Consider the following 25,551-nt stretch of genomic DNA (forward strand, 5'->3'; position numbering starts at 1 on the left):
GAAGCATCACAGTAAACTACAAACCCATCTGAACCATATGCAAAATCAATACTAGAGCAGGACCCAGGAAACTTTTGATATCTGATAGAGAGATAGGTCTGGACTAGTTTCTAACTATTTCAGTCTTTTGAGGGTCAACTCTAATTCCATCATTGGAAATGATATAGACAAGGAAATATACTAATCTTATCAAATACTCCCACTTACTAAATTTGACAAACAACTGATGGGCTCTAAGGGTCTGCATGATCATTCTCACTACGGGACTAGACAAGAAATATCATTAATGAAGACTATGATGACCATGTCCAAGTACTTCTTGAAACCCTATTCATCAAGTCCATGAAAGTTGTAGGGGTATTCGTTAGTCCAAAAGACATAATTAGAAATTCAAAGTTATCATGCCGAGTTCTAAAGGTTGTCTTTGGAATGTCATATTCTATGACTCTTAGCTGATGATAGACAGATCTAAGATCTATCTTAGAGAAATAATTGGCACCCTAAAGTTGGTAGAACATGTCATCATTCCTAGGGAGTGGATACTTATTCTTGATTATGACTTTGTTCAAAAGACGGTAATCGATGCACATTCTGAGAGAACCATCTTTCTTACACATAAACAGAACTGGAGTGCCCTATGGGAAAATGCTAAGCCTAATAAATCCCTTATCTAAGAGATCTTTCAACTATTCTTTCAACTCCTTAAGCTCACCTAGAGCCATTCTGTAGGGTATAATCGTGAGCTGAATTGATCTAGGAACTTATAAGGTATTACACATAAAGAATAAAGAAACAACAGTGAACAATACCATTTGTTCTAACACCATCAAAAACACCAACACCACACATTCCATTAACACGACCCAACCAACAATATCATTAAAAACATCAACAACAAAGAAACAAATAAAATACATAAAAAATGATACCGCCATCAAGGATTTTAAAGTTCTCTCCATAGATGACCTTTTTTGCATATTTTTAAAAATATAACAGTTCATTCATTCAACACTTAAAAGAGTCACCTTTCATACAATTTTATCAATAAATAGTATATGGGTAATGGGTAATTAAATAAAAAATAGATATGAATAACTAATTTAAATAACTTGCAAAGAAGAAGGAGAGAATGAAAGAGCAATAGTGAACCGTACCATAATGTCAAAAGCAAGGGGATCAAAATAGTAATTTTAGTTGAGAAAAGATATAGATTGATTGAGATCTGAAAAGATCCTCATGAGAAAGAGGAGAGAAAAGAGATAAAAGAGAGAAAAAAGGAGACGGTTGTGATAACCCAAAAGAGAAGATAATGAAAAAGAAGTGAGATGAATTAATTAATGGTTGAAGGAGAGATAATTCTAGAGATGGGTTTAAATCTTCATTAATAACTTAGATGGGCATAAGGAGACGGGTGACATTGAAAATACAAGATATGACAACTCAAAGAGGAGATTTTTGAGTTATCTAATAAATATTTTTTACCTTCTTAGTATTTTATCTTTTATTTTGGTAAAAAAATTTCTTTAAAATAAAAAAATGAATTTTAGATAGATACATCATCTGTTGCAACATATATAAACATATGTTTAAAAATTTCCAACAGCACCACTATTTGTCGCAACAGATGGAAATATCAATTTGATTGTTTACAAATATAGGTAATCTATTGCAACAAATATCAATATCTTGAACTAGGTATGAGTTCATAGGGTCAACTATAATTTAAATTGACTCTATGCAATTGCAAGATATTGGTATTGCATTTCTCTCGACCTGAGTTGAAATGATTCATATTAACTTATTATCAAGCTAATACCTAAATTGATTTATCTAGAACTAGGGATAAGTTTAGGGTCAACTACAAATTCAATTGAGACTTTATAATTGCGTGATATTGGTATTGCATTTCTCCCAACCTGAGTCATCAATCAATTAATCTGATTTGAACCAATTCATATTAATTTATTATCAAGATAATATCAAAATTGATTTATCTAGAACTAGGGATGAGTTTATAGGGTCAACTACAACTTCAATTAAGTCTTTATAATTGCATGATATTGGTATTGCATTCCTCACGACTTTAGTTATCAATTGATCAATCTGAGTTGAAATGATTCATATCAACTTATTATCAATCTAACACCTAAATTAATTTAGCTAGAACTTGGGGTGAGTACATAAAATCAACTACAATTTTAATTGATTATTTGTAATTGCGTGATTTTGGCATTGTGTTTCTCCCAACCCAAGTCGTCAATCGATCAATTTGAGTTGAAATGATTCTTATTAACTTATTATCAAACTAATACCTAAATTGATTTATTTAGAACTAGGGATGAGTATGTAGGTCAACTATAATTTCATTGAGTCTTTGTAATTGCATAATATTGGTATTGCGTTCCACTCAAACTGAGTTGTTAATCGATCAATCTAAGTCAAAATGATTCATATTAATTTATTATCAAGATAATACCTAAATTGATTTAGCTAGAACCAGGGATGAGTAAATAGGGTCAGCTATAACTTTAATTGAGTCTTTGTAATTACATGATATTGGTATTGTATTCCTCTCAACTTGACTTATCAATCGATCAATCTAAGTTGAAATGATTTATATTAACTTATTATCAAGCTAATAGATAAATTTATTTAGATAGAATTGGGGATGAGTACATAGGGTCAACTACAATTTCAATTGAGTCTTTGCAATTCATAATTTTGGTAGTGGTCCTCTCGACTTGAGTCATCAATCATCAACCTGAGTTGAAATTATTAACTTATTATCAATCTAATATATAAATTGATTTAGCTAGAACTAGGGATGAGTACACAGGGTCAACAATAATTTTAATTGAGTCTTTGTAATTACGTGATGTTGGTATTGTATTCCTTTCAACCCGAGTCAGTAATCGATCAACCTAAGTTGAAAAGATTCATATTAACTTATTATCAATCTAATAACTAAATTTATTTAGGTATAACTAGGGGTGAGTACATAGGGTCAACTACAATTACAATTGATTCTTTGAAATTGCATGATGTTGGTGTTGCATTTCTTCCGACCAGAGTCATCAGTCGATCAATCTGAGTTGAAGAGATTCATATTATCTTAGTATCAAGATAATACCAAAATTTATTTAGATTAAACCAGGGATGAGTATATAGGGTCAACTATAATTTCAATTGAGTCTTTGCAATTGCATAATGTTGGTATTGCGTTCCTCCTGACTTGAGTTGAAATAGCTCATATTAACTTATTATTAAGATAACACCTAAATTTATTCATCTAGAACTTGGGATGAGTTCATATAGTCAACTATAATTTCAATTGAGTCTCTGCAATGGGATGATGTTGGTATTGTGTTCCTCCTGACCTGAGTTGAAATGGTTACTATTAACTTATTATTAAGATAATACCTAAATTGATTTAGATAGAACTAGGAATGTGATCATAGGTTCAACTACAATTTCAATTAAGTCTTTACAATTGTATTATGTTTGCATTGTATTCCTCCTGATCTGAGTCATCAATTGATCAATCTGAGTTGAAACGATTCATATTAACTTATTATTAAGCTAATACGTAAATTCATCAGTGTTTCGGTTGAACTTAATACATTTATTATGATGAAACAGTTAAAAAATATCTCTTTTTAAAAAATAATTAAGATTAATTCAGAACAAATTAACAATTTCAAAACTTCTCATTCTTTTCAAAAATATAAATCAACCCATACAAATCATCTATTTATGGGAAAAATATTTCAGCATTTCAAATCTTGAGTTCTCGATCTTTTCTTTCTCTCCTAATAATACAGACAAAAAATACTTAATATATTGCTCAACCCTTCAAAACAGATCAATTTTCTTTCCATTTTGACCACATAGTTTTTATTTTCAACTTCATTCTTGCATGTATCCATCATTTTCTCTATCTTCGCAGGTAACAGAGTTCAAGAAGAGTTCTATATTTCTTCTTTATTCTAAAAATTAGGTTTTTAAATTAATAGTGAAAAAGAAGACTTTTAGTTGTATTATCTTCGAGAATAGGTTAAAAATTTTGAGTATTTAATCTAAAAATGTAGGAAGAACTCAAGAAAACCCATTTTTTGTTACAGTGTTTCATTGATTGTCGTGGTATTATAGGATGGTATTTGTGGTGTTGTTGGTGACTGTTTGTAATGCTACATGGTGCTCATGACCACGAAGGACCAGAAGCTAATTCATGACTAATATCTGTACTTATACACTGCATAATATGACATAATAATACAGAAACATGCACTCGAAGGCCATAAGGTTCAATACTGAACAAGATCTGTATGATATAATATCTGTGTGGGGTAATAGAATACCCAAAACAAAACTGAACATACTGAAGTCTGAAATATGATGTTCTAGAAAGCCTCTAACTAACTGAACTGTCTGAGTACGGAGTTGATAGGACATGTCCCCAACTAATTCAAACTAATAAACTAGTTAATGAGATAATAGAGAAATAATCACGTCCTCAAAGGATGAGGACTCACTGCTATCTCTGACTGCTGATATCTGGAATCTACTGATGCTCTGGAGCTCGTGTCTCTAAACCTATGGTATAAGACACCATAGAATAAATACGTTAGTACATTAAATGTACTGGTATATATGTGAGGTAGGATGAATTCATATGGTTCATAAGCATGAACAATACTGGATAACTGACTAATATGAGCATGAGAATACATGTATGCATACATAGTAGCTATACCTGAAATCGTGATAACATGAGTATGCTGATGAATAACATGCATAATGACTGAATTCTAATAACTAATAAAATGAGTGACTATATCGGACAGTCCTGAATCTGATGGAACTAGCTGAGACCCGTATATATCTGAGTTGACTGTATCTAATAGTCCTAAATTCAAAAGATCTATATGAGTACTTTTACTGAGACTGATACTGAGAATGCGGGAGGTAGTCATCTAACTGATATGTCCCAAATAATGCATTATAGCTAAATTGGGGTCTAATCTACGCCTTGATTGGAAGGATGTCAATACCGCGCCACTGGTAAGGACAACATTTGAGTGACACTAATATAACAGGTAACTCTAGTGAGAGCAATGGGAACCCTCATATAGCAGGATAAGATACCTCATTAACCCTCATATAGTATGCTATGATGTCTCAACCTATGCTGTCTACATAGTTCTGCAACGAAAGGATTGCTTCTAAGAATCAAATCCTCATATAACAGGTGAGTTCCGATCCTTGGGTTCGCTCGGTGCTAATTTCTACTCCTATCTGAATAGACATTGAATATGATTTATTAAACTGAACATGGACTGAGTTACTAAATTCCATTGACTTATAGAAAATACTGATATCTGACAACTGACTGAGTTCATGAGAACATGGAGATTTCCGGAGTCATAAGACTGTCTGAAGTCTAAGGATCATAGATTGATTGAGAGTATTGTGAAAACATGATATGGCTCTAGGCACGCAACTAATATTTTGGGTACAGGTACCCCCAGGACTCGATGGAAGAAAACTAACCAAGCATAACTTACTAGAACATATAACTAACATCATAATCCATAATACATTTATAGAAGCATTACATCAAAACATGTGATAGGCATAACTTGTACATATATGGGGATTTCATGGTATCATTCTAGTTAGGCAATTTTCCTTCATTTAGGAATTTAATCAACCATATTGTAGGCATGGTACATGTAAACATCATGTACAATAATTAAACATCATGGTTTAATTTTAGTTTCATTATTCAAGGGTTTAGTCATATATTTTCATGAATCTATCTCTATAATAATTTAACTCACATAGAATTTATCACCCAACATGGAGAAGAATTCAATTTCTCATTTATCCACATGAAAAAGAGTAGCCCAATCATGAAATTCATAAGGAAATCCATAAACTTGAATTTAGAAAAAGGGATTCACTAGTTTCATGGATGAAAGAAGTCTATGAATGAACACTATGCATACCTTGGTTTATGATTTCATGAAGATTAACGGAGGAAATTATTGATTTTGAATCTTCTATGAAAAACCCTAGGTTGTTCTTGAGAGGTTTTTGAGAGAAGAGAGTGTATTTTGGGTGAAAACTGGATGAATCGTGTGTTAAAGGGCTTAAATAGGGGTGGGAAATTGGCCCTTTTAACCCTGGATGCGTCTTGTAATTTCAGTAAAAATTTCTCAAATTGGACCCTGGTGCGACGTGACACTATCGCGATGTGTCACTGGAATTTGACAATTAGGAAACTAAGGGATGCTGCGACACGGATCCATCGCATTGCCCCCTTTTTTGCGACCTGGAACTTTGGCGCGATGCAGAGGAAATAGCGCTGAGAAATTGGAAAAGGACAATTTAGAATTTAGGCCCTTGCACGATGCGCCATAATCACAAATGCCTACTAGAATTTTCCAAATGCCATTTCCTCTTGTGGCGCGACCTGCCACTGACTAATATGGAACTGTTTTACGATGGGAACTTGAAATTGTCGTAACTTCTGACTCGGTTATCAAATTTGGGAGAATCTTATATTGATGGAAAGCTTATTGAATTTCCCACATGATAAAAAGTGAAAATATTGTAAATTCCTCATGGAATAACCATCATTAAATTTAGAAGATAATACTAGACATTCTTGAGATGAAATTAGCTAGAAAAAGTACGTGGTATTACACTATTGTTGGTAGTGTCGGTATTGGTGGTCTTGATAGTGGTGTTGGTGGTCTTAGTGGTGGTGTTGGTGGTCTTGGTGTGGATATTGGTGACATTGGAGGTGATTTTAGTGGCCTTAGTAGTGGTATTGGTGGTATGGGGTATTACAATATCTCCCCCTTGAAAACATTTGTCCTTGAATAAGACTGACTGAGAGGGGAGAAAAAACAATTGACATACATACAGAACATGAATAACTGGAACATGATCTCTTGACTGATATGATTGACTAGCTGAACATATAATACTGAACATGTATATATGATGCATGTGTAACTGATTCATGAATGCATGACTGAGTGTTCTGAAGAACTAAGTTTCATACAATGAGAATACATGTCTAATAGAAAATTATATAACTGAACTGATACATAAGTACATGAATGAATATGAAATGGTACTTAATACCAGGTTCATAATGGGAACATGAGCATGAAACTGCATTCCAAGTTTGTAATGAAAAGTGAACATGAAATTGAGTAAGCTTATGGAGAACTGTTACCTTGAGCTTGATCTGAGTTGGTGAAGAATAGGTGAGGATGCTTGGTAAGCATGTCTTCCTATGCTTCTCAAGTAGCTCCCTCGATAGACTGATTTTGCTAAAAAACCTTAACAAGAGGGACTTCTTTGTTCCTCAATCTACAAGTCTGATAGTCTAAGATTTCAACTTGAATCTCTTTATGGGAGAGAGTGTTCTGAACATCGATGCTCTGAATAGGGACTACACCTGATGGGTCACCTATGCACTTTTTGAGTAAAGAGGCATAGAAGACTAGATGAATTGAGCCTAGATCTGAAGGCAATTTGAGCTCATAGGCTACCTTCCCAAAGCGACTGAAAATCTTAAACGGACCAACATATCAGGGCCTGAGTTTTCTCTTCATACCAAATCTCTTCACTCCCTACATGGGAGAGATCTTTAGATAGACATGATCACCAATCTCAAACTCGAGATCTTTTCTACAAACATCTGCATAAGAATTCTATCAGCTCTGAGCAGCTTGGAGTCTTTCTCTAATCACCTAGACTTTCTATAAGGCATTGGATACCAAGTCAGGACCTATGACTGAGGCCTCACTTACTTTGAACCAACCAATTGGAGATCTACATCTCCTACCATAGAGAGTTTCAAATGGAGCCATCTGAATACTGGAATTATAACTGTTGTTGTATGCAAACTCAATCAAAGGTAAGTGGTCATCCCAACTTCTCTTGAAATAGATTGGACACACCCTTAGCATATCTTCTAACGTCTGAATGGTCCATTCTGATTAACCATATGTCTGAGGATAAAAGGCTGTAATAAGATGAACTTGGGTACCAAGACCCTTTTGGAATGCTTTCCCAAAATGAGAGGTAAACTAGGTACCTCTATCTGAGATAATGGACAATGAAACACCATACAATCTGACCAACTCCTTGATGTAGAGTTTGGCGTAATCCTCAACTGAATAAGAGGTATGAACTGGAAGAAAATGAGCTGATTTGGTCATTCTGTATATAATGACCCAGACTGAATTATCTTGATAATGAGTTTGAGGCAAACCCATCATGAAGTCCATGTTCACAACTTCTCACTTCCAAGTAAGAATACTGAATTATTGCATGGACCCACTAGGCTTATGATGATCTATCTTAACCTGCTAACATATATAGCACTTAGCCACAAAATCTGCAATGTATCTCTTTATCCCACTCCATCGATAGATTTCCCGCAAGTTGCGGTACATCTTTGTGGCCTCAGGATGAATAGGGTAGAGTGCACCATGCACTTCTACAAGAATTTGCTGCCTTAATTCATCTATACTTGGAACATAGAGAAGACTCTAACAACATAAAACACCATCTCCCTCTTGGGAGAAAACCTCTACTTTCTGATCCTGAACTAACTCTTTCAATTTGACAAGGCTAGGATCTCTGTCTTGCTTTTCTTTCACCTCAGAAACTAAAGATTATTTTGAACTACTCTAAACCAATATATCACCCTCATCTGTATTGACTAAGTGACTGCCTAGTCTGGCTAGCTGATGTACTTCCTGAGCTAACTTCTTCTTACTTTCATCCACATGAGCAACACTACCCATACACAGTCTACTGAGAGTGTCGACCACTACATTGGCCTTGCTCAGATGATAGAGGACACTCATGTCATAATCTTTCAAAAGCTCTAACCACCTTTTCTGATAAAGATTGAGATATTTCTGAGAAAATACATATTGAAGACTTTTATGATAAGTGAACACATCTATATGAACACCATATAGATAATGCCTCCAAATCTTCAAGGCAAATACTATAGCTGCTAACTCAAGATCATGAGTACGATAATTCCTCTCATGGGGCTTAAGTTGTCTGGAGATGTAGGCTATGACCTTACCATGTTGTATGAGGACAAAACCCAAACCTACTCTGGATGTATCACAATACACTACAAAACCATCTGAACCATCTAGAAGAGCTAGAATTGGAGATGAGGTTAGTCGAGTCTTCAACCTCAAAACTCTTCTCGCAAGGATCTGACCACTGAAACTTGACTTTCTTCTGAGACAATAGAGACATAGGGGATAGAATATAAGAAATTCCCTTAAAAAACTATCTGTAATAGCCAGCCAAACCTAAGAAACTCCTGATAGCTGATGGAGAAATAGGGCAACGTCAGTTTTCTACTGCTTTAGTCTTTTCTGGATCCACTATAATGCCATCACCAAAAATGATATGAAAAAGGAATGCTACTAACCTTAGCCAAAATTTGCACTTATCGAATTTGGCGAATAATGATAATCTCTGAGAGTTTAAAGTACTATTCTGAGATGGTTTGGATAATCACGCTCACTGCGGGAATAGACTAGAATATCATCTATGAAGACTATGATGAACATGTCTAAGTATTTCTTGAACACACGATTCATCAAGTCCATAAAAGCTACTGGGGCATTGGTAAGATCAAAGGACAACTAAGAATTTGAAATGACCATAACAAGTATGAAAAGCTATTTTTGGAATGTCATATTCTCTAACTCTAAGCTGATAATAGCCAGATCTGAGGTTTATTTTAGAGAAATAAATGGCACCTTGAAGTTGGTCAAATAAGTCATCAATTCTAGAAAGAGGATACTTGTTCTTGATTGTAAACTTATTGAGTTAAAGGTAGTCTACACACATTCTAAGAGAGTCATCTTTCTTGCACACGACTAATACTGACGTGCCCCACGGGGAAATTTTGGGCCTAATGAATCCCTTATCTAAGAGATCATTTAATTGTTCTTTGAGTTATTTGAGTTCTGCTGGTTCCATTATGTATGGCAGAATAAATATAGGCTGAGTATCTCGAAGAAGATCAATGCTGAAGTCTATTTCCCTTTCAGGACGAATTCCTGGAAGATCTTTGAGAAAGACATCAGAATATTCATTCTCTACTGCGACTGATTCAAGAATGGGAGTCTCAAAATGGAAATCTTTAACATGAACAAGATGATAAAAACATCCTTAGATATCAATTTTGTTGCCCAAAGGTAGGAAATAAGCTGACTTCTAAAAGCGGATACACTTCCCTTCTACTCTAGGACGGGTTCATTTGGGAACTAAAACTGAACTATTTTATTTCTGCAGTCGACTGTGGCATAGCAGGAATAAAGACAATCCATACCGAAAATGACATCAAAATCAGTCATCTCTAATTCAACTAAGTCTGCTGAAGTGACTTTCTAAAATATCATAACTAGGTAGTTTTTGTATTCCTATCGAGCTATGATGGTTTTACCTACTGGGGTAGAGAATAAAAAGGGATCTGCTAGAATTTTAGGACTGACTCCCAGATCGACTGCTATATAAGGAGTGAAAATAGACAAAGAAACTTTTGGATCTAGCAAAGCATAAACATGCACATAAAAGATCTATAATGTACCGGTAACCACATCTAGAGAATTTTCCTGATTTTGTCAGGACTGAAGAGCATAGAGATGCTTTAGGCGTTGTCCACTAGTAGGACTGGAGGTGGCACCCTGCTGATTTGGGCAACTAAACTGAGCTGAGGAGAGATTCTGTTAACCCTGAGGACCTGGCTGAGGACAGTCTCTAACTTTGTTGTCTGGCTTGCCATATTCGAAACAAATACCAATTCTAGCTCTGCAAATACTCTGATGGTTCTTATCATAATTCTAGTAAAAAGAATAGGTGCGAGCACTGCTAATACTGTCCTGGGACTTAGAGCCCAGCATTCTATCTTTGTTACCCTCTGTGAACTTAGGAACTGGAAAACTAGTTGTAGAAGGAGCTGGGACTGATGACTTAGGATGAAATTGGGAATGGTTTTCTCCTTCTAACTTAGGCTAAGCAAAGTTTAAACTACCTATCTTTGCTCTCTTATTTTGCTTCTCTCTCATATTAATCTTCTTCTCCTCTACCTGCTAAGCATGATTCATGAGCCTGGATAAAGTCATGTCACTATTGAGCTTGGCAGATCTACCCTCATTAACCACTCTATCATTCACCCCTAAAATGAACTTACTCATTCTTGCCCTACGATCTGTAACCACATGAGGGGAATATATGGCCAATTAAGTAAACTTAAGAGAATACTCTCTCACTGTCATATTGCCCTGCCTGAGGTTGATGAATTCTAGCACCTTAGGTTCTCTAAGTTCTAGGGCAAAGAATCTATCAAGGAACACTGATGCAAAATCCTCCCACTCAATTGACCCAACATCGTCTGCCCTCTCTGGCTTTCACTACTTGAACCAAGTGTGAGAAATATCCTGTAACTGATATTCAACTAGCTTATCACTCTCAATAGTAGTAACCCCATGATGTCTATCCTTTTCGGCACCTGATCTAGGAATTCCTGAGGGTCCTCATTTGTCTTAGACCCCAAAAAGGATGGAGGATTTATTTGGGTGAAGTCTTGAATCCTGGCTACAACTAAATTGGCCACTGGGTTGGCTAGAATGACAACTGGTCGTTCATTCTGAGAAACAACTAGCTGAGCCCGAGTAGTGAATGCGGCCCTGAACTTCGCATGAGAAACATGTTTGCCCAAAGGTTCTTTGGGCTGAGGGGCTAGTTGATTCCTGTTTCTTCTTTTAGGAGGCATGTTCTATAGAAAAAAGGGAGAAACAGATTAGACTGAGAGATTGACTAGAGACTATGCTCACTGGCACGATATGAACACTAAAAGAGGGGAAACTATTCCAAAAACATCTTATAGCCACCTGCATATAAATATGGTGCGCAACACATCCATGTACAAGACTCTACAAGATGGGGCTTTCAGACTTCCTAGGACTCTATCGAACCTTAGGATCTAATAACAAGTTTTTAACACCCTAATTCTTGTATCCAAAATGCTACATGATGCTTATGACCTCAAAGGACCACAAACTAACCCATGACTGATACCTGCATCTGTACACTGCATAATATGATATAATAATATGGAAAAATGCACTAGAAGGCCATAAGGTTCAATACAGAATATGATTTAAATGATATAACATCTATGTGGGGTAATAAACACCCAAAACAAAGCTAAACATATTGAAGTCTAAAATGTGATAGTCCAGAAAGCCTCTAACTGACTGAACTGTCTGAGTAGGGAGTTGATGGGACATATCCCTAACTAACTCCAAATAATAAACTAGTTAATGAGATAATAGAGAAATAATCATGTCCTCAAAGGATGAGGACTCACTACTAACTCTGATTGCTGGTATCTGGAATCTACTGATTCTCTGAAGCTTGTGTCTCTGAACCTATAGTATAAGACACGATAGTGCAAATGTGTCAGTACTTTGAATGTACTGGTATGCATATGAGGTAGGCTGAATACATGGGGTTCATATGCATGAACAATACTGGCTAACTGAATAATATGAACATGAGAATACATGCATGCATAAATAGTAACTATATCTGAAATTATGATAACATGAGTATGCTGATGACTAACTTGACTAATGAATGAATTTTGATAACTAATAACATAAGTGGTTGTATCTAACGGTCCTAAATCTAATGGAACTAGCTGAGTTCCATACTGTATTTGAGTTGACTGAATCTGACAGTCTTGAATTCTGAAGAACTCGCTGAGTTCTTTTACTGAGACTGATATTGAGACTGTGGGAGGTAGTCATCTAATCGACACACCCCAAATAGTGCATTATCGCTGAATGAGGGTCCAATCTATGCACTGAGTAGAAGGGTGTCAATACTGCACCACTCGTAAGGACAATATGTGAGTGACTTTAATATAATAAGTAACTCTAGTGAGAGCGGTGGGAACCCTCATATAGCAGGCTAACCCACCTCATCAACCCTCATATAGCAGGATGTGATATCTTAACCTATGCTGGCAACATAGTTCTAGAATGCAAGGATTACTTCTAAGAATCACACCCTCATATAACAGGTGAGTTCCAATCCTTGGTTTCACTCGGTGCTAATTTTTTCTCCCATCTGAATAGACACTGAACATGATTTACTAAACTAAACATAGACTGAGTTACTAAATTCTGTTGACTGATGGAATATTCCTGATATCTGAAAACTGACTGAGTTCAAGAGATCATGGAGATTTGCTGAGTGAAAAGACTATCTGAAGTAAAAGGATCATAGCTTGACTAAAAGTATCGTGAAAACATGACATGGCTCTAGGCACATAGCTAATATTTTAGGTACAAGTACCCCCAGGACTCAATTGAAGGAAACTGACAAAGCATAACTTACTTGAACATATAACTAACACCATAATCCATAATTCATTTATAGAAGCATTCCATCAAAGCATGTGATAGGTAAAACTTGTACATACATGGGGATTTCATGATATCATGCTAGTAAGGCACTTTTCCTTCATCTAGGCATTTAATCAAACATATTGTAGGCATGGTACATGCAAACATCATTATACAATAATTAAACATCATGGTTCAATTCTAATTTCATCATTCAAAGGTTTAGTCATAGGTTTGCATGAATCTATATCGATAATAATTTAACTCACATAGAATTTATCACCAACATAGAGTAGAAGTCAATTTATCATTTATACACATGAACAAGAGTATCCCAATCATGAAATTCATAAAGAAATCCATAAAGTTGAATTTATAAAAAGGGATTCTCGAGCTTTGTACATAAAAGGAGTCCATGAATGAACACTATGCATACCTTGTTTTGTGATTTTGTGAAGATTGAAAGAGGAAATTCTTGATTCTGAATCTTCTATGAAAAGCCCTAAGTTGTTTTTGAGAGTTTTTAAGATGCCCTGGAATATTTTTTCATTAAGATCTCGAACAAAAATATGTTGAATTCTATTCTTTATCATGATTAATACTTTTTGTATATGGAATTTGAGGATATGCGTAACCCGTCATCGCGTAGAGCATTGAATAAGCTTTCCAACGATATATGGATCATCCAAAATGGACACTCGAGCGATGAGTTATGATCATTCCAATCTAACTGTGAATAATGGTAATAGTAAATGTGTAGGAAAAAAATACTGAGGCTAGGAAAATTTTAGGGTCAACGTCAGATCATAACTTCTTGTACATAATGATCTAGGTAAGCTACTATATATCAACAGAAAGCTCTGAAAGTTCTCTTTCTAAAAAAATTAGTTTCATCCGCTTTAGCCATCGGAGCAAAAAGTTATGGTCGATCTACTTTAGCCTATCAAAATAGTCCACCAAAGGACAAATTAAACATTATTTGATTTTTAAGGGTATTTCGGTCATTTCCACTCCAATCTATCTGGTAAACCATGGATTTAAGTCCATTAAGAGCATTTAATAGCTTATTTTTCTCCAAAATCTCCTAAGGCTCAAACCCCAACCCTACTACTCTAAATTTCATCCTTCTATGTCTTTTGATTGAACCGTAGAAATTTCAAATTATTTGGGATTTGAGTTGATCATGTTAAGGTCTTCGAGAAGCACCCTTTATTTTCGGTAATAAAGTTCCAGAGTTGGAAGTTCATATTCATCTTCTATTTTTAGGTATGTGGGGATTTGAACAAGATTATCTTTTCGATCTTATGCCCAGTATTTTTGTTGAATTACATTGACTTGACATTTTACATGTTTTACCATGAATTGGAAATATGGTTTTATATCAGATATTATTGTCCATGGCTATGGGATTATGCCATCCAATATGTGTATGATGTAGAGATGGAATTATGTCCAAAAAGTATTTGATTATTAGAGTATGATGATTTAATTTGTTAAGCCTTGATTTATACTATCATTCCACTATTTCCTTATTCTGAATTTATAATTGATATTGGAAATTCTATATCCCTACTATGGTTTGATGTCTCAAGTACCTTTAAATGAGAGTTGGATGGAAAATTGAGAAATGTTGTTATTGAAGTTGCAATGAGTCTTGGTATTTTTTGGATGGTTTTGATGAGTTAAATTTTTGAAAATATTATGTATTGAGTCTTCATATCCTTGTCCAAATGTCAAGTCGGTTATGGTTCAATGCATTGATACATTGTTGAGGTTGAGGAAGATTAAAATGTTTTGAGCTAAAATGTGTTGAGTTAGGAATCCACAAATTGATCTGATTTGATTAATGAGAAAGAGATTTGATTTGATATTTATGATAGACCCTTGTGATGTTGTGGTGGATTTCCTAACGCCTTCTGAGCTTGTCGGGGAGTAGTACTTAGAATTGAGAGGGAAATTTGGTATTTCCCCAAACCTATGTGCCACCGTAGTGTTGTTTGATGATGATATTATTGGCCAGAGAGCCCGAATATGATTATTGCAGTTTTAAGGTTGTACTCCCTGGCAAACAGTATGACGCTCCCGTCAACGGGGGTTTCAAACGTTGGTATTCCATGTAGCTCACATGGAGTTGTCGATTATAGAAAACTTCCCTATCTATAAGAGTTATATTTATTGAAATACCGAGTCACTCCAAGTTTTGAGGTGGTAAGTCAAGTTGCCTATGATGATCTATAATGATTTATGATGTTTTTCTCTTACATTTCCTATCTAAGATGTTATGAGTTGGATGATTCAATGTCACTCAAGTCAAGTGTATCATTATGGTCTGTATGTACGTTTTTGCGAAATTTATGATATTATTTATATTTTGCATGCGCCCCCACATACTCAGTATGTATCTTGTGCTGACCTATATATTTCTATATGGGCTACATTCTTATGATGATGTAGGTTCAGGTACTCAGTCGCAGCCGTGATAGTGATATTCGAGTGCTATATCTACGTTCCTTCAGTGGTGAATCCTCATGATTTGAGGACCAAGTTACTAGTTTTGGTGTTGTTGTTTTGTGATCCCTTTGGTGTGTTGAGTCAGTTGGGGGTTTGTCCCAATGGCTCGTTGATGTTACTGTATAGAGGCTATGTCAGACTATTATGTTGTTGGTTTGGTTTGTGTATAGATATTCCATATATGTATAGTCTAACGATATTCCGTGCCATGTACGATGTGATATGATATGTACTTATATATATTTCCTTAGCGTAGCGTGTATGTTGTTGTGTTGGAATCCAAGGGTAGTGTTTTGGCTTAAAGGGTTAGCTTGAGGCTAAGTGTAGCCTTGGGCACCGTATGGTGTCTCGAGATGATATTTCAGGGCATTACAAACTTGGTATCAGAGCCTAAGGTTGTGAAGATTCCTAGGGAGTCTGACAAGCCGCGTTATGTAGAGTTTTGAGCATCAGTGTGTAGCGCTCCACACCTATGATCAAGAGTCTATGGGGCATTCTAGGAAAAGTTGTTTCTTTCTTTCTACAAGAGTCTATCATGCTTACAACTGTTTCCTTCTAATATTAATTCGTGCGTTATTATGATAGGAAATGCCTCCACGTCGAGCTCGCGGAAAAAACAACCAACCTCAACCCATTGATCCGTTACATGAGACGGTATCCCATGCCAAATTTTGGGTAGCTATTCAGACGCTAGCCCAGGCAGTTACTGCCAATACTCAGGCCAATGCTCCACCTTCGTAGGAAAATATTTTTCTAGCAACATGAATTCGTGACTTTATGCGGATGAATCCGCCAGAGTTTCATAGGTCGAAAGATGGTGAGGACCCACAGATGTATGTTAATGAAATAAAAAAAAATTACACATATTATGCACGTGACCAAAGAAGAAAGTGTGGAGCTGGCTTCTTATCGGTTGAAGGATATTGCCTATGACTGGGTACAGATGTGGAATACGGGTAAAGGGGAAGATACCACTTCGGTGACTAGGCAATTGTTCCAAGATGCTTTCTTGGATAGATTGTTTTCTCTTGAGTTACAGGAAGCTAAGATAGAGGAGTTAATGAATTTGTGACAAGGCTCCATGTCGGTTAAGGAGTATTGTCTTAAGTTTAATCAGCTATCGAAGTACGGTCCCAGTATGATGGCTGACTCGACGACTAATATAAACAAGTTTCTAATTAGGCTGTCGAGTTATGTGGAGAAAGAATATAGATTTGCGATGATCTATAGGGAGATTGATCTTTCTAGGTTAATAATTCATGCCCAACAGATTGAGTTAGACAAGATAAAGAAAAGAGAAAGGCTAAGAGAGGTTAAGAGAGTCAGATCGAAGCAACAGGGGTCTGGTCAGACTAGATTCTCCAGAGGGAGTCGCCCTTAGTTTCAGAGACGTCCATTTATAACTGCGCCTTTCTCATCTTGTGCTCCCATATATCAGGCCAGGAAGGAGCTCAGTAATAGGTCGGGACCTTCCAAGTCTCAGGGCAGTGTAAGCAACCGGTCTTATTCTCCTTCGTGTACTAAGTATGGTAAAGACCATTTTAGAGAGTGTTATATGGGGCAGTGGGGCTGTTTTTGTTGTGGTAAGTTGGGCCATATACTTAGAGACTGCCCGTATACCATACAATGGAGTTGTGATGCCCGCCCCCAGAGTCAGGCTACCAGTGCCCCACCTCCCGCAGCCCATCCAGTTCCTCCGTAGGGTGCTTCATCTAGTACTACTGGCGGTCAATGCCAGAATTATTTCTATGCTATACCACCTCATCAGGAGCAGGAGAAATCTCCCGATGTTTTCACTGGTATGCTTTGTGTTTTCTATTTTGATGTTTATGTGCTGATAGACCCCGATTTGATTTTTTTTATGTGGCACCTCTGGTTGCTGTAAATTTTGAAACAGATCCTAAACTAATTTTTTAGCCTATTTTGGTTTCTACTCCGATAGGAGAGTCTGTCATTGCTAAGCGGGTGTATAAGAAATGTCCCATTACTTTTTTTCATCAGGTTATGTATACTGACTTGATTGAGCTAGATATGGTTGACTTTGATATCATTCTGGGTATGAATTGGATTCACTCATGCTATGCGTCTATTGATTGTCACGCCCGTGTGGTCAAGTTTCAATTTCCTGATGAACCTATCCCATAATGGTCTGGGAGTTCTATGATTCCTAAGGGTCATTTCATATCCTATCCCAAAGCTAGGAAGTTGATTTCTAAGGGTTGTATCCACCATTTGGTTCGGGTTAAAGACACTAAGCCTGAAACCCCGACCATTCAGTCAATTAATATTGTTAATGAGTTTCTTCATATCTTTTAGGAAGATCTCCCTGGAGTACCTCTTGATAGAGAGATAGAGTTCGGGATTAACCTTCTTCCCGATACTTAGCCTATTTTCATTCCTCCGTATTACATGGCTCCCGCGGAACTTAAAGAGTTGAAGGAGCACTTGAAAGATATTTTAGACAAAACCTTTATCAGACCTAGTGTGTCCCTGTGGGGTGCACCTATCCTATTTGTGCTTAAGAAAGATAGTTCTTTACTGATGTGTATTGATTACCAGCATCTTAATTGGGTTACTATCAAGAATAAATATTCGCTTCCTCAAATTGATGATTTATTTGATCAATTGCAAGGTGCGAGCTACTTTTCAAAGATAGACCTCAGATCCGGTTATCACCAACTTAAGGTTAGGGAATGTGATATCTCCAAAATCGCCTTCCGAACCCGTTATGATCATTTTGAATTTCTAGTGATGTCTTTCCGGTTAACTAATGCTCCAGCGACTTTCATAGATCTTAAAAACTGTGTATTTTGGCCATATATGGATTTATTTGTAATAGTGTTCCTTGATGATATTCTTATTTACTCCCAAAGTGAGGGCGATCATGCGGGTCATATCCCAATTATGTTGGAAACTCTTCGAACTCATCGGTAGTATGCTAAGTTCAGTAAGTGTGAGTTCTGGCTAAACTCTGTAGCCTTCTTGGGTTATGTTGTTTCTTCGAAGGTATAAGAGTTGATCCTCAAAAGATAGAGGCGATGAAGAGTTGGCCTAGACCTATTTCTCCTTCTAATATTCAAAGTTTCTTGGGTCTAGATAGTTGTTATCATCATTTTACTAAATGTTTTTTATCTATTGCATCTCCTATGACCCGTTTGACCCCTAAAAAGTGAAGTTCCTGTGGTCTGAATCTTGTGAGAAGAGTTTTCAGGAGTTGAAGAATCGACTCACTTCAGTGTCTGTGTTGACTTTTCCTGACGGTGTTGATGGTTTTGTGGTGTATTGCGATACTTCCAGAGTCGGTTTGGGTTGTGTATTGACGCAAAAGGGCAAGGTTATAGCTTATGTTTCCAGGCAGCTAAAGCTTTACGAGAAGAATTATCCTACCTATGACCTTGAATTAGCTGTCGTGGTTTTTGCTTTGAAAATTTAGAGACATTATTTGTATGGTGTCCATGTCGACGTTTTCACGGACCATAAGAGCTTGGAGTATGTATTCACCCAAAAAGATTTGAATCTTAGGCAAAGAAAATGGTTAAAACTGTTGAAAGATTATGATATGAGTGTGCTATATCATTCGGCCAAGGCCAATGTAGTAGCGGATGCCGTTAGTCGAAAGTCCATGGGTAGCATAGCATATGTAGAGATTGGTAAGAAGGAGTTGGCCCGTGAGGTACATCGTTTGGATAGATTGGGGTTTAGGTTGTTTGGTGATGCTGAGGGTAGTATAGGAGTGCAAAGTAGTTCCGAATCCTCTTTAGCTTCGGAAGTGAAGAAGAAGCAAGATAGGGATCCTACTTTGGTCAGGTTAAAAGAGTCAGTTAAAGACCAAAAGGTGGAGGTTTTCTCCCAAGGGGGAGCTAGCGTTTTGAGACTCTGAGAAAGATTATATGTTCTTGATGTTGATAATTGAAGCAGAGGATTATGATGGAAGCGTATAGTATGCGATACTCCATCTATCCTGGTGCTACCAAGATGTACCATGATTTGCGGGAAATCTATTGGTGGAACGGTATAAAGAGAAATATAGCAGAATTTGTGGCGAAGTGTTCCACGTGTCAACAGGTTAAAGTAGAGCATCAAAGGCCCAGTGGCATGATGCAAGAGTTTAGCATTCCCACTTGGAAGTGGGACGAAGTGAATATGGACTTCATAGTTGGTTTGCCTTCTTCTCATCGCCATCATGATTTGATTTGGGTTGTCGTAGATCGGCTGACGAAATTAGCTCATTTCTTGCCTTTGCATTCATTATATACAATTGAAGATTATGCTAGAATATATATTCAGGAACTCGTCAGACTTCATGGAATCCCTTTGGCTATTATTTCTGACAGAGGTACTCAGTTTACCTCTCAGTTTTGGAAATCTTTCCAGAAGGGTCTCGGTACCTAAATTTGTTTAAGTTCTACTTTCCATCCGCAAATATATGGTCAGGCCGAGCGGACCATTCAAACTTTAGAAGATATGTTGAGGGCTTGTGTGCTTGATTTTAAAGATAGTTGGGATGAACACTTAGCGTTAATCGAGTTTGCTTACAATAACAGCTTTCATGCTACTATTGGAATGGCCCCATTTGAAGCTTTGTATGGTAGAAGGTGTAGATCACCCATTGGTTGGTTTAAAGTTGGTGAGGCTGCCGCGACTGGACCAGATGCGGTGTTTGAGGCCATGGAGAAGGTTAAGTTAATTCGGGAAAGGTTGAAAACCGCCCAAAGTCATCAAAAATCATACGCAGATGTAAGGAGGAAAAGCCTTGAATTTGATGTTGGTGATTTAGTGTACTTGAAAGTTTCACCCATGAAAGAGGTGAAGATAATTGGGAAGAAAGGGAAACTAAGTCCCCGTTATATTAGTCCATATAAGATTGTGGATCGCATTGGGAAGGTAGCGTATAAGGTTGAATTGCTCGCGGAGTTATCTAACGTCCATCCGGTTTTCCATGTTTCTATGCTTAAGAAGTCTATTGGTGATTCTATTGTGATTGATCCTTCCGAAAGCTCGGGTATTCAAGATAGTATTTCATATGAAGAGATTCCGATTGAGGTTTTGGACTTTCAAGTTCGTAGGCTAAGAAACAAGGAATCTCCCTTAGTTAAAGTGCTTTAGCGAAATCAATCCGTGGAGAGTGCTACTTGGGAAGATGAAGCGGATATGCGCGCCAAATATCACGACCTCTTTCCTACGAATCCTGAGCATGTCAAAGGTATCGTTCTCTTTTGATTTAATCCTTATTTCTATGTTTATCTTGTCTTGTGTGTTTTCTACGATATCCAAAAAAAATTTAGAATGGAGTATATTCTTGGGCAAGATAATATTTCTCTATATACTCATTTTCATAGTATTCTTTACCTACTATTAATATTCGAGGTCAAATGTTTCCAAGAGGGAGATGATGTGATGCCCCAGAAAAAATTTCTATTAGGATCTCAAACGAAAATGTGTTGAATTTTGTTCCTTATCGTGATTAATAATTTTTCTGTGTGAAATTTATGGATATGCAACCCGTCATCGCGTATATTATCAAATAAGCTTTCCAACGATATATGGATCATCCAAAACGGATACTCGAGCGATGAGTTATGATCATTCCGATCTAACCATGAATAGTGGTGAACAGTAAATGTAAAGGAAAGAAATACTGAGGCCAGGTGAATTTTACGGTTGAATTCAAATAATCATAACTCATTGTACATAATGATCTGGTGAGCTACTAGGTATCTACAGAAATCTTTGAAAGTCCTCTATCCAATGAAATTGGTTTCATCCAATTTGGCCATCGGAGCAAAAAGTTATGGTCGATCTACTTCAACCTATCAAAATAGTCCACCGAAGGACAGATTTGACATTATTTAATTTTTAAGGGTATTTTGGTCATTCCTACTCCAATCCATTCGGGTAAATCATGGATTTAAGTCCATTAAGAGCATTTAATAGCTCATTTTTCTCCAAAATTTCCTAAGGCTCAAAACCTAACCCTACCACTCCAAATTTCATCCTTTTACGTCTTTTGATTGAACCGTAGAAGTTTCAAATTATTTGCGATTCGAGTTGATCATGTTAAGGGATTCAAAAAGCACCCTTTATTTTTGTAAATAAAGTTCTGGAGTCGGAAGTTCATATTCATCTTCCTTTTTTAGGTATGTGGGGCTTTGAACAAGATTATCCTTTCGATCTTATGCCCGGTATTTTTGTTAAATTACATTGACATGAGATTTTACATGTTTTACCATGAATTGGAAATATGATTTTATATCATATATTACTGTCCATGAGCTATGGGATTATGTCATCCGATATGTGTATGATGTTGAGATGGAATTATGTCCAAAAAGTATTTGATTATGAGAGTATGATGATTTAATTTGTTAAGCCTTGATTTATACTATCATTCCACTATTTTCTTATTATGAATTTATAATTGATATTGGAAATTCTATAACCCAACTACGGGTTGATGTCTCAAGTACCTTTAAATGAGAGTTGGATGGAAAATTGAGAAATGTTGATATTGAAGTTGCAATGAGTCTTGGTATTTTCGGATGGTTTTGATGAGTTAAATTTTTGAAAATATTATGTATTGAGTCTTCATATCCTTGTCCAAATGTCGAGTCGGTTATGGTTCAATGCATTGATACCTTGTTGATGTTGAGGAAGATTAAAATGTTTTGAGCTAAAATGTGTTGAGTTAGGAATCCACAAATTGATATAAATTGATAAATAAGAAATAGATTTGATTTGGTATTTATGATAGATCCTTGTGATGTTATGGTGGATTTCCTAACGTATTTTGAGCTTGTCGGGGAGTAGTACTTAGAACCGAGAGGGAAATTTGGTATTTCCCCAAACCTATGAGCCACCATAGGGTTATTTGATGATGATATTATTGGCCAGAGAGCCCGATTCTGATTATTGTAGTTTTAAGGTCGTACTCCCTGGAAAAGAGTATGACGCTCCCGCCAACAGGGGTTTCAAACATTGGTATTCCACGTAGCCCACGTGGAGTTGTCGGTTATAGGAAACTCCCCTGTCCATAAGAGTCATCTTTATTGAAATACCGAGTCACTCCAAGTTTTGATATGGTAAGTCAAGTTGCCTATGATGATCTATAATGCTTTATGAGGTTTTTCTACTACATTTCCTATCTAAGATGTTATGATTTTCATGATTCAATGTCACTCAAGCCAGGTGTGTCATTATGGTCTATATGTACGGTTTTATGAAATTTATGATTTTATTTATGTTTTGCATGTGCCCCCACATACTCGGTACGTATCTTGTGTTGTCCCACATATTTCTCTATGGGATACATTCTCACCATGATGTAGGTTTAGGTACTCAGTTGCATCCGCGATAGTGATATCCGAGTGTCGCATCTATGTTCCTTCAGTAGTGAGTCCTCATGGTTCGAGGACCAAGATGCTGGTTTTGGTGCTGTTGTTTTGTGATCCCTTTGGTCTGTTGAGTCAGTTGGGGGTTTGTCCCAATGGCTCGTTGATTTTGCTTTATAGAGGCTATGTTAGACAAGTGTATTGTTTGGTTGGTTTGTGTATAGAAATTCCATATATGGACTATCTAACGATATTCCGTGCCATGTGATATGATATGTACTTATATATATATCCTTAGCGTAGCGTGTATGTTGTTGTGTTGCAACCCAAGGGTAGTGTTTTGGCTTAAAGGGTTAGCTTGAGGCTACGTGTAACCTTGGGCACCGTGTGGTGTCTGGGGATGATATTTCAGGGTGTTATAGCTTTTTGAGAGAAGAGAGTGTATTTTGGGTGAAAACTGGCTGAATCACGTGTTAAAGGGCTTAAATTGGTGTGGGAAATTAACCTTTTTAACCCTGGATGCATCTTGTAATTTCAGTAAAAATTTCTCGAATTGGACCCCTAGCGCAATACGGCTCTATCGTATGATGGCGATACCTGATTTTCTACAGAAATTCATTTTCACAAAATTGACCCCCGAGACCCGAAATCATAATTTTCCAAACTGAGGGTCGAAATGAGATTTAAAAGTCGTAAAATCATACAAAACATGCTAACACACTAGATTTGACATTACGAATCTGTTGGCGAAGTTGGATTTTCCATACGAGGTCGTTTCAAGCAAAAGTGGGTTCCACACCCAACTTTCTAATTTTTCAACTTTCCGACCAATAGGTCGCAATGAGCTCGGGTGAACCAGGACCCAAACCAAAGGTCTACCCAACCTAAAATTTATATTTCGGAGCTGCTGGCGTAGTCTGTTTGGTCATCCGTCACATAGATCAAAATATAACCACATAAGTCCAAAGTAAGGCTCTCGAAGCCATCAAAAACCACAATATTCCATAAATGATACCAAAAATCATCAAAAATCATGTCAACCACTGCCACACCACAAAAATACCATAAAGAAACTATGGGGAGGGGTAAAATAGTCAAATGATACAAAATCACAAATTTCACATATATCATCAAACATTTAGGTCGTTACACCCCCCTCTCTCCTTCATTTTCTGCTTTTCAATTTATTGAGAATGGACTATCAATCTAGAAAAGTATGTCTCCCTAATCAGAATTACGGTCCTGCACTCCTTGACCACACTATTAGATATGCCAGACAAAAACTTACTCATCTTGGATTTGTTATCAGCTACTACATATGGAGAATATCTAGCTAGCTGAGTAAATTGAGGGAATACTCCTTCACGCTCATTATACCCTGCCTCAAGTTAATAAATTCTAACACCTTGGCCTCTCTCAAATCCAATGGGAAGAATCTGTCTAAGAAAGTTGTGGCAAACTCTTTCCATTCTACAGGCCCTGCATCAATACCCCGTCAGCTTTCCACTGCTTGAATCAAATATGGGATACATCCTACAACTGATATACAACCAACTCAGTACTGTCCCTGGATGAACACGCATAACATCCATTACCTTTTGAACCATATCTAAGAATTCCTATGGATCTTCTTTAGACTTGGACACCATGAACAAAGAAGGATTCATCTGGGTGAATTCTAGAATTCTAGTTATAGTAGTATTGGCCAATGGGTCGACCGAAACAACAGTTAGAAGTTCATTTTGAGCTCCTATAGAGTTTTCTAGAGTGGTGAATGCAGCCCTGAATTTTGCGTGAGAGACATGCTCGTCCAGAGGATCTACCTAGACGGGCGAAGGTGCTGGCTGATTTTCTGTTCTTCTTCTGTTCTTCTTGGGAGGGATGCTTTATAAATGGAAGGAAGAAACCGATTAGACCGAGAGTTTAACCTGAGCTCATGCTCACTCACACGATATAAATACTGAAAGAAGGGAAACTTTTTCTAAATGCCTTGTAGCCTCTCATCGATAAGTGTGGCAAACTACACACCCATGCACAAAACTTACTTGAAGCGGCTCTCATACTTCTTAGGACCCTTTAAAACTTTAGACTCTGATACCAAGTTTGGAACTCCCTGAGAGTACACCTAGGTATCACATGGTGCTTATAGTACTGATGGACCACAAGCTAACCCATAAGTTGGTACTTGCTGTGAGCACTAAATAACTTAAACATAAATATTGAAGAATAACTGATAC

The sequence above is a fragment of the Capsicum annuum genome, chromosome 9 (assembly GCF_002878395.1).
Source record: "Capsicum annuum cultivar UCD-10X-F1 chromosome 9, UCD10Xv1.1, whole genome shotgun sequence".
Lineage (NCBI taxonomy): Eukaryota > Viridiplantae > Streptophyta > Magnoliopsida > Solanales > Solanaceae > Capsicum > Capsicum annuum.